Source organism: Bos indicus, chromosome 15 (genome assembly GCF_029378745.1).
Source record: "Bos indicus isolate NIAB-ARS_2022 breed Sahiwal x Tharparkar chromosome 15, NIAB-ARS_B.indTharparkar_mat_pri_1.0, whole genome shotgun sequence".
In the NCBI taxonomy this organism is placed as follows: domain Eukaryota; kingdom Metazoa; phylum Chordata; class Mammalia; order Artiodactyla; family Bovidae; genus Bos; species Bos indicus.
The window spans coordinates 868584-879838 of record NC_091774.1 but is presented as its reverse complement, the minus strand read 5'-3'; the positions used below and the strand labels follow the sequence as shown (position 1 = coordinate 879838).

At 36.1% G+C, this 11255-nt stretch overlaps 1 pseudogene; it reads right to left on the bottom strand.

The window, feature by feature from the left end:
- Window positions 1-508: 508 nt before the first annotated feature.
- On the bottom strand, window positions 509-1443 carry LOC139187115 (olfactory receptor 4C15-like; annotated as a pseudogene).
- Window positions 1444-11255: the final 9812 nt, after the last annotated feature.

Sequence of the window (11255 nt, the reverse complement as noted above, 5' to 3'; positions counted from 1 at the left end):
TCAAAAAAAATTGAAATCATTCCAAGCATCTTTTCTGACCACAATGCAGTAAGATTAGATCTCAATAACAGGAGAAAAGCTAGTAAAAATTCCAACATATGGAGGCTGAACAACACGCTGCTGAATAACCAACAAATCATAGAAGAAATCAAAAAAGAAATCAAAATTTGCATAGAAACAAATGAAAATGAAAACACAACAACCCCAAACCTGTGGGACACTGTAAAAAGCAGTGCTAAGGGGAAAGTTCATAGCAATACAGGCATACCTCAAGAAACAAGAAAAAAGTCAAATAAATAACCTAACTCTACACCTAAAGCAACTAGAAAAGGAAGAAATGCAGAACCCCAGGGTAAGCAGAAGGAAAGAAATCTTAAAAATTAGGGCAGAAATAAATGAAAAAGAAACAAAAGAGACCATAGCAAAAATCAACAAAGCCAAAAGCTGGTTCTTTGAAAGGATAAATAAAATTTACATTTACTTTAAAATTGTCTTAAAGTTTAACATTTTATTTTTCATTAGATACAACCATTATTCTGGTCCACACTTTCTTCATGGCACTTTTCACTTCCTTATTTCTTCCTTATTGTAAATCAAAGGATTGAGCAGTGGAGTTAGGATGGTATAAAATATGGCTACCATTTTGTCAAAGGAGAAAGCAGATGAAGGTCGTGCATACACAAATATGCATGGAACAAAGAATAAAACCACAATAGCAATGTGAGATCTGCAGGCGGAGAGGGCTTTCTCCTGCCCTTCAGAGTTATGGGTTCTTAGAGACAGCAGGATGATCCTATAGGAGACAAGCAACAAGAAGATTAAGGTGCAGATAAACCCACTGTTGGTGACTACCAAAAGCCCAAAGTTGTGAATGTCAGTGCAGGCAAGCTCCAGCAGTGGGTACAAGTCACACATGAAGTGATCAATGACGTTGGGGCCACAGAAGGGCAGCTGGAAAGTGAAGAGAATCTGTATCATGGAATAAATGAAGCCCCCTGTCCAGGCTACTGCCATCAGAAGGACACAAAGTCTGTGCTTCATGATAGAAGAATAGTGCAAGGGCTTCTAGATGGCCACATAGCAGTCATAGGACATGGCACTGAGGACAATCACCTCCACCCCAGCAAAGAAGTGTTCAGCAAAGAGCTGGGTCATGCAGCCTTCAAAGGAAATGGTTTTCCTTTTATGGAGAGAGCCCACAATCATCTCTGGGGCAATGACAGAGGAGAAACATGCATCCAGGAAGGACAGAAAAGCCAGGAAGAAGTACATGGGGGAGCCCCAGAGTGCTGGGCTGCTACTGATAGTCACCACAATTAGCAAGTTGCCCCTGACAGTTGCAATGTAAATGAACAAGAATACAACAAATATTGTTTTCTGCACATTTGGGCTCTGTGAGAGCCCTAAGAGTACAAACTCGGTTACAAAGCTGTGGTTTTGCATGATTTCCAAGGAAGAGATGAAAGCGCCACAATGAACATGTAGCATCTACAATGGTGAGAAAGAAAAATTTGTCTCAGACTGGTTTGTACTACTATCATGATCATTGAAAGTTGGTGCATGCATATGAAAAATTATCTTACATGCTAATGATCTTCATGTCAGTGAGAACACAAAATTAGAAATTTGTTGAATGTATGGGATGTCAGGAAGAATTGTAGTACATATAAATTATTAAATACTTTAAGATGTCAGAGCTTTGATATAGGGGAAGCGAAAGGATCCAGTTGTGGTGGAGATAAGAAACCTTTGTTATTTCAACTGCCAACTCTGATCCCATAGTAGTATTTTCCAAGCATCAATTGTTAGAAAGATTCTGAAGCCACATCAAAGTTCTGAGGAAAGGAGGAGGGCAGGTTATTAGTCATGCCTGCCACATCCCTGATCAGGTGACTTCCTTATCTACAGATAGAAGAGGAAATGTGACAAAGCTTATAGAGGTGCTCAAAAATCATGACTAATCCCTGAATTATATCTTTAAAAATCTGAACTCAGTTGAGCCTTTAATTCAATCATTTATTATTAAAAAAATAATAATTCTCATTGGGAAAACACCTTGCTGAAAACTAAACATTCATAACAAGTACATGTGTGTTGAGTTGGTATTTTTCTTAATTCATCATTTAAAAACAAGAACGGAAGTTTATAAATAGAATAATATCTACCAATGAGTATGTTATAATGACTAAGTTAAATCATGCAAGGAAGCAACTCTTCAGGGTCTAGTGGGTAGAAAACAGCTCATGTTAGATCTTCTTCCCCTATCTTACCTAAAGTCTCCATTCATTGTAGAGGTTAAAACTTTCTGATTCCTCTGTTCATGTTTGAATGACAACTCTTGGTTAAGGATGCAGGACAAATGAGGTATTAATAGAATCAGAAGGTAATGGCCAAGTTACTTACAGATACAGATAAGCAACAACTGCATAGGTAAGAGATAGAAACAAGATGCTGAATATAGTAGAGTCTGAATGCTTTATTATTATTTTTTTTTTTACTAATGATTTATATAATGTGGCCCAATCCGATCAAGATCCAAGTTATCTGTTTCAAATTTATATGACTTTATTGTATCCCCTTGGAGTAGGAAATGGCAACACGCTACAGTATTCTTGCCTGGAAAATTCCATGGACAGAGGAGCCTAGTAGTCTCCAGTCCCTGGGGTCGCAAAGGGTTGGACACCACTGACTGATGACTACACACTCACATACATTGTAATATAGGGATGATCATGGCTAACCTCCCTACTCATTTCACAGAATTATAATGAGGGTCAAATTGGAAAATGTGAAAATGTTGCTCACGGTAAAATGCCCTTACCAATTTTAGCTTCTATTCTCTCATTTAAAAAGCCAGACAACTTACCCACAGAAAGTTTTCATGAGACATTCAGATTATTACTCCGCATTTTTACTTCATTTTTCATAACAACATACAGCTGTGAAGGATTGTGTCCTCACCTGTACATATAACAGAAATTTATCAGTCAAATGACATGTGAGTGTGTGTGTGTGTTAAAGAGGAGAATAAGGCAAAAATTAAACTTACCATGAGAAATAAAAATAAGCTGATTTTTGTGACTGTCACTTACAGCTAACAAAAGCAATTTATAATATTAGAAAGACACAGTTTTTTTTTTAACTTTACAATATTGTATTGGTTTAGCCATATATCAAAATGAATCTGCCACAGGTATACATGTGTTCACCATCCTGGACCCTCCTCCCTCCTCCTTCCCCATACCATCCCTCTGGGTCATCCCAGTGCACCAGCCCCAAGCATCCAGTATCGTGCATCAAACCTGGACTGGTGACTCATTTCATTTATAATATTATACGTGTTTCAATGTCATTCTCCCAAATCATCCCACCCTCTCCCTCTCCCACAGAGTCCAAAAGACTGTTCTGTACATCAGTGTCTCTTTTGCTGTCTCATATACAGGGTTATTGTTACCACGTGTACCCCAATGTTCATCACAGCACTGTTTATAATAGCCAGGACATGGAAGCAACCTAGATGTCCATCAGCAGATGAATGGATAAGAAAGCTATGGTACATATACACAATGGAGTATTACTCAGCCATTAAAAAGAATACATTTGAATCAGTTCTAATGAGGTAGATGAAACTGGAGCCTATTATACAGAGTGAAGTAAGCCAGAAAGAAAAACACCAATACAGTATACTAACACATATATATGGAATTTAGAAAGAAAGACAGTTTTATGTTAACTAACATTTGTCTTTTGACTTACTTTGAAATGTATTTCCATTGTGTTTTCAGCACAATAGACACTCTGAAAGTGTCTGCACTATGAACTTCATACCCAGTTACAAGCTGTCACTGTGGATAGAAAAGTATAAACAAACCATGTAAGATTATCAGATCAGTCAATAACAATTTATTAGAATTTGTATCCTCCTTTTGTGTGAAAACTGTACAAATTTAATTATGTTGGGGCTTATCTTGAATTGGTTCATAGTTCTTTTCAGGTCTACTAATCCTTCTACTTTTCTTTCTATTCACTGTATCAATTTTTGAGAGTTTGATGTTGAAACTCCAATTTATCTACTTAAAAAATTGTAATATATAGTGGAACTATATGTAACTTTATACTGTATTTTCCAAGTTGCCTGTAAGTGTGTTATCATAATTTCATAATTTAAAAAAGAAAAACAAGAACATTTAAAAAATAATTAAAGTAAAAAAAAAACTAGGATTATAGCCTTAAAAAAAGAAAAAAATATATAGTCAACATATGACTTAGCAATTATCCTTGGATAATTGCTTATCCTTGGATGAAGGCAAGAGACACAGTGAAATTAAATGAGGAAGAATGTCAGCTCCAGATTCATACTAAACTAGGTTCAAATCTAGGCTACTCTGTTTAGTTGTATTATGTGATGGGGAAAAGCAACCTAAAAATCTGAGGCTTGGATGCTACCTCTGCAACAAAATATAGTTAAAACAGCTATTGATAAGGTTCTTGTGAGGATCTGATAAGGCAATATTGATAAAAACATTTACACAGTTAAAAACACAGAAGAAAATCACAGTAAATGGTAAGAACAAGTCCTCAGAGCCATTGGCAAAAGTAGAAATGACAGTTTTTATTTCTAATTCCTGCTTTATTGTGATCAAAGATGGGAAGTATTTTTACCCATCTTTTTACTTATTCACAAATATAAAATATTTTACTGGTTATAGTGCAGATATGTTTAAATGCTTAAACTTTTAATAAAGAAAGAAGATTCATTCATTTATCAATTCACTCATCCTTCCAATAAATTTACAGAGTACTTACTATGTGTTATGCACTATTTCAGATATTGGAGTACACTTTTAAATATTCATAATACTCTCTGAATTAATTATTGTGACTTTCAAACCCACATATCTCTATTTCTTTTTCAGGTAGCATCATTGTACCAAAAATAATGATAATAATAATAATAATAAATCTCCCTTATCTGGGGAGTTTTAAGATAAATATCATTTTAAAATTAAAATGCTAAAAAAATAAAATTAAAATGCTCACTAAATATAAACAATTCACCACCATCTTTTTTTCAGATAAGAGGAATTTCCACAAATAGAATTAAAACATTGACAATGGAGAATACAGTGTTCTCATAGTTTATGGTCACAAGATGTATGATTTGACGTCATTTAAAAAGCAATTGTCCTAAATGCAATGGGTTGGCCTGGATTGAATCCTAGAACAGAAAAGAGACAGTAGTGGGAAAATTAGTGAAGTATGAAAAAATACGGTGTTAACGGTAATTATTAATGTTCATTTCACTGTTTTGACAAGTCTACTTAATAATTACTATGAAAACAAATAGCAAATATTTTCAGAATCATAAATGTTTTTGTATTCATTATACTGGTTACGCCAACACTGAAATTTATTCTAAAAGTAAAATGAGATGCTGTACGTTTTATAATGGAAGATGATGTCATGTCATTTATAACAGTGAAAATTCAGAAATATCTGAAATGTTCAGTAATAAGATGTTTATGTAAATCAGACCACTACAACTTAATAACATAATATTCTATAACTAAAATACTAGTCAATAATATAGATGGTGAAGCATTTTACCATATGTTAAATGAGAAAAACAAAAATAAAAATTGTAATAACTGCCGATCTGTATAGACATTTCAAAACAATTTTAAAAGCAAGAAGGGAACATTTGAAAATGGTAGAGAATTTATTCTCAATACTCATATATTGAGTATATACTTCTTGATATAATAAGTATATACACTGCTTGACATAAGAAGTGTTGACATTAAAAATTAAGATAAAACCCCTAATAACAACTTCTCCATCACTGAAACAGTTCATAAAAAGATGTGGTTTGAGGATAATTTTACTATCTGTTCAGTATAACTAATTTTCATAGGTGGAGTGAACATATTAAACACTTTTGGCTACTCTAAACCATCTGCAAAGAGCTGAGTAATGGGTCCAGCCTTCCCCATCCTCTGTAGTCACTGTGATATCAACTTTCATTTCATACAATTCTTTAGGAAACAGTTTATTCTTTTTTTATTTAAATTTATTTATTTTAATTGGAGGCTAATTACTTTACAATATTGTATTGGTTTTGCCATACATCACCATGAATCCACCACAGGCGTACACGGGTTCCCCATCCTGAACCCCCCTCCCTGTACCATCCCTCTGGGTCATCCCAGTGCACCAGCCCCAAGCATCCTGTATCCTGCATCAAACCTAGACTGGTGATTTGTTTCTTATATGATATTATACATGTTTCAATGCCATTCTCCCAAATCATCCTACCCTGGACCTCTCCCACAGAGTCCAAAAGACTGTTCTATACATCTGTGTCTCTTTTGCTGTCTCACATACAGGGTTATCGTTACCATCTTTCTAAATTCAATATATGTGCATTAGTATACTGTATTGATGTTTTTCTTTCTGGCTTACTTCACTCTGTATAATAGGCTCCAGTTTCATCCACCTCATTAGAACTGATTCAAATGTATTCTCTTTAATGGCTGAGTAATACTCCATTGTGCATATGTATCACAGCTTTCTTATCCATTCATCTGCTGATGGGCACCTAGGTTGCTTCCATGTCCTGGCTATTATAAACAGTGCTGTGATGAACATTGAATAGCCAAAGCAATCTTGAGAAAAAAGAATGGAACTGGAGGAATCAAGCTGCCTGACTTCAGGCTCTACTACAAAGACACAGTCATCAAGACAGTATGGTACAGGCACAAAGACAGAAATATAGATCAATGGAACAAAATAGAAAGCCCAGAGATAAATCCACGCACATATGGACACTTTGACAAAGGAGGCAAGAATATACAGTAGAGAAAAGACAATCTCTTTAACAAGTGGTGCTGGGAAAACTGGTCAACCACTTGTAAAAGAATGAAACTAGAACACTTTCTAACACCATACACAAAAATAAACTCAAAATGGATTAAAGATCTAAACATAAGACCAGAAACCATGAAACTCCTAGAGGAGAACATAGGCAAAACACTCTGTGACATACATCACAGCAGGATCCTCTATGACCCACCTCCCAGAATATTGGAAATAAAAGCAAAAATAAACAAATGGGACCTAATTAAAATTAAAAGCTTCTTCACAACAAAGGAAGCTATAAGCAAGGTGAAAAGACAGCCTTCAGAATGGGAGAAATAGCAAATGAAGCAACTGACAAACAACTAATCTCAAAAATATACAAGCAACTCCTGCAGCTCAATTCTAGAAAAATAAACGACCCAATCAAAAAATATGCCAAAGAACTAAATAGACATTTCTCCAAAGAAGACATACAGATGGCTAACAAACACATGAAAAGATGCTCAACATCACTCATTATCAGAGAAATGCAAATCAAAACCACAATGAGGTACCATTTCACGCCAGTCAGAATGGCTGTGATCCATTCTACAAGCAATAAATGCTGGAGAGAGTGTGGAGAAAAGGGAACCCTCTTACACTGTTGGTGGGAATGCAAACTGGTTTATTCTTTTTACATTTCTCCTAGAAGAATTCATGACCTTTCTTCATAGCCATACCCTTTATATTTTGCGACTGTGACTGCACCAGAGACTACACAGGACCCCTCAAACCATGAATTATTGACTCTGGGTCATGCTTGGGGCCCATGCTCATGCTTAGTTGCTTGGTTGTGTCCAACTCTTTGTGGTCTCATGGGCTGTAATCTGTCAGGCTCCCCTGTCCATGGAATTCTCCAGGCAAGAATACTGTAGTGAGTTTCCGTTTCCTCTCCCAGGGAATCTTCCTGACCCAGAGATCAGACAAGCATCTTCTGTGGTTCCTGCATTACAGGTGGATCCTTTAGCTCTGATCCATCCAGGAATGGTGCCTCCCCACTAGTTCTACTTCCTTCTGTTACTTTCCATTCATTTTGGCAATAATACTATTCCAATATCATTCTGAAAATAATATGAATTCCTGTTTCAACTTTGAAATATATACAATATTCAAAACTATATGAGATACTAGTAGTAAGCTGGTCATTATAGTGTTTTAAAGGAAATCAACCCTGCATATTCATTGGAAGGACTGATGCTACAAATGAAGCTCCAACATTTTCGCTGCCTAATGTGAAGAACGGACTCATTGGAAAAGACCCTGATCCTAGGAAAGATAGAAGGAAGAAGGAGGAGGGGGCGGCAGAGGATAAGATGGTTAGATGGCATCACTGACTCAATGGACATGAATTTGAGCGAACTCTGGGAGACAGTGAAGGATAGGGGAGCCTGGAGCACTGTAGTCCATGGGGTCACAAAGAGTCAGACACAATTTAGCAACTAAATGACATCAATTATATTTCAAGCTTAAATTAAGATACTACCCCATTCTAATTAACCTCCCTGTTATGCTCATACAAATCACTGTCTTTTGGGTCCAGGATTATTATTCACTTCAAGTAGGAAAGATTTATTCTTTCCTTATCTAGTTAAGCATATTCCTTTCCTTGACAATCTGAGAAATGTGTTCTTTTTAGATGTAAGATCATTTTGTCGCCTCTCAATATTGCTCTGCTGATTTTCCTAAATGTATCAACTATTTCTGAAATTTCAAATAACCTTTCAATGTTATGTGTGTACTTCCTAATGTATACCTAAGCCTTCTTTCCTCTGTTATCTTAGTAACTTAGTTCATTTTAATAAAGAGACAAAGCCACAATAACTAGCACTACGGCAGCTCAGAACTTCATCCATTTAAATGCTTGAGCAATTCTAGGAGACATACAGTGCTATTTGACATCGAGTGCACTTAGAAAAATTAAGTGAACAAATTTAAAATCTGAAGACTCTGCCCTGTAGTTTGACACACTTTCTTACTGTTCTTGTCCTTCCTTGAGCCATTCATTAGCATTTTTGGTAAGAATATTAAGTACTATATTATTATCAATAACACTATGAATGGTGAACAGTACTTGAATTGCCATTCTCCTATATTGATATTATTTATACAGCTTCAGAAGCATTCCAGTTTTAAATATAAATCAATAGGATGAGGGACAGTATTAAAGAATGCATGATAAATGAGAATACACTAAAAAAGAAAAAAAAAATACCATTGATTATTTATGACAAAATATTCACTTGTTGCATTTAATAGTTATCTGGATTTAACTTTAAGAAACCTGAAGAGAGGTCTAATTTTATTAGAGTTCAAGTAATAGGTTTTCCTAGCTCTCCAAACATGTCAGCATTCAAACAGTTGCTACTTATTGAACACTTGATATGTGTCAAGCACTGTGAAATCAAATCTTAGTTATTATTTTATTTGTTTCCAAGTCTTTGACGTAATTAAAATATAATCCCCATTGAAGACAAAACTTCTAGGGCTTGCTGGGTGGCTCAGAGGTCAATAATCCACCTGGTGATGCAGGATACCCAGATTTGATCCTTGATCAATGAAGATTCCACATGCCATGGAGCAGCTAAGACAGGGCACCACAACTATGGCTCCTGTGCTCTGGGGCCCAGGAGCACAAATACTGAAGCCCATGCATCCTAGAGCCCATGCTCCACAGCAAGAGAAGTGACTGCAATGAGAAGCCCAGAACTAGAGAGCAGCCCCCTCTCCCACAACTAGAGAAAAGCCCACACAGCAACAGTGTCCCGGCACAGCCAACTAAATTAAATTATTAAAAAATAATAAGATAAAATTCTAAGGCCAAATATGGTTATATAGCTAGTCCCAGTGTAGACAGTTAAGTGATAGACCCTACCTTGCCTTAGACTTGATTGTCTTCTTCACTATGTCCTTACTTTTAAGTACTATATCCCCATTTAAAATTCTCTCTGAATACGCAAAAATGTGAATTCTAAACCTCATCATGTGTCAGCTTCTTGAAAATTCACATAATGGCAGTTTTCTGTTCTCTATGGAGAGAAGTCTATTCAATAGCTTGCCAGAATGTGAAGGATGTTTCCAAGTCTTACTTTGATGCTTAAGAGAGAGGGGAAGGGCGGCTCTGGCAGATGAAGTCGAGCCTTTTTCCTGCTGCTTCTCAAGGGCTGTCTTCAACATGGTCCCTAAAATAAAGATGCTTGGGGCTGGTGCGCTGGGACGGCCCAGGGGGATGGTATGGGGAGGGGGGAGGGAGGAGGGTTCAGGATGGGGAGCACGTGTATACCTGAAATTTTTTTAATTTAAAAAAAAAAAAAATAATAATAAAAAAAATTAAAAAAAATAAATAAAATAAAGAAAGACGCAAACTTTCCTGCTTAACTTCCGACTGGAATTTAAAGAGGTCTCCTTGTGAGGTCATAAACCTGTATGACTACCTCTCAGTCCCCCTCAGGATTTAGCAATTTCCCATCATAATGATTTCCCAAGACACAGTTATCTGTGATTTGACTTAAGTGTTTGTAAAATTTTATGGCCTCTGTCAATTCAAGACCTTTTTTTTTTTTTTCTTTTTTATATGATCCTAATGTTTGTATTTAAAGATGCTTTCATTTCCCTTCATATTCAGAAATGGAAAACTTTGCATTGGGTTAAGCAAAAAGTTTGTTCAGATTTTTCTCTAAGCTGTTATAGAATAGATCATAGTGTGAGACAAAATATAGTGTCTCTGCAGAACTGGGATGAAATGCTTGTGTGCACTAAATGCAAAAAGGTGAATTCTGGGACTAGGCAAAGCATTGGACAATGAAGACACACACCATTTCAGGACAAGAATGAAATTGTACTGATTAAAGAACAACAGACTTTATAAATGCTTAAAAATGTGTACATTAATCCAAGATGCTATTTTCTTCTCTCAGTGCCTGAACCTGATACACCATGACTTTAAAACAAAGTGCACAATTTCTAGAGACTAAAGGAATTTTTCTCTTTTCATTTTTTTGAGAAAAAAAAAGGGGGGGGGGTTGAGAGGGATGACAGGTCTGTTTACTCTGATGGAATGCAGCATTAGGATTGGGAAAGTCTAGACTTAGTTCACGAGGTCCTTGCAGAGACAGGCCACAGTGAGGAGTTTGTTGCCCTATATACTCTTCTACTCCATAGAAAGAAGCAGTTCTGAAATGATTCATCAGAAAAGTGAAAGCCCATAAGTGCCTAGGTTTCATTTGACTATTGTGTTAAGGGACAAGTGTTAACCATCTGACAGCAGCACACTCCGGAAGGAGATGATATTTTGAAGTTATGACTCAATTGCAGAACACCAGCAATTAATCCTGGAACCCTGGTTCTTACTTTAAAGGACA